The sequence below is a fragment of the Pyxicephalus adspersus genome, chromosome 7 (assembly GCF_032062135.1).
Source record: "Pyxicephalus adspersus chromosome 7, UCB_Pads_2.0, whole genome shotgun sequence".
In the NCBI taxonomy this organism is placed as follows: domain Eukaryota; kingdom Metazoa; phylum Chordata; class Amphibia; order Anura; family Pyxicephalidae; genus Pyxicephalus; species Pyxicephalus adspersus.
This window is the reverse complement of record NC_092864.1, coordinates 68,626,697-68,627,272: the sequence shown is the minus strand read 5'-3', so window position 1 is coordinate 68,627,272 and position 576 is coordinate 68,626,697.

Sequence of the window (576 nt, the reverse complement as noted above, 5' to 3'; positions counted from 1 at the left end):
CCTCAGTGATATCCATGCTAACAGGCTGTATGTGGATCCTGAGAACTTCAGGGTATGCATAATAATTTATCATGATGTTATATTTGAGAAAAAAAGCCTGATTGCTTTTTTATGTCCAAACTGAACCTATCAGTGCTTTAAGCATTTTTGAAGTGTAACTAAATTAATAGAGAATAGTTATTTACCCTTTACTTTTTTACTGTTACTGTCTCATGGAGGAGAATTCCACATTTACAGAATTTTAATAAACACACTTTATTAATCTATGACACACAATATTGGTTGGCAGTGGCCCACATCAACTAATTCTACTTTTAGCAGCTTAAAAAATGATTAGTGAGCACTGATTATTGGCTAAAATGCTTTTAAATACATTTAAATACATAAAATACTTATGATACACTTTTTATTGCTTTGCTTAGGGTAACCTAAGTAATTACAAAAAATATTATACAATCTTATTTGTTAAAAAAACCCTAATAAATCTAACACAATTTTGTCTTTTTCTTTTGTAGCGTTTTTCTGAAGTCTTGGTGGTTGTCCTGGCTGCAAGACTTGGATCTGCTTTCACTCCTC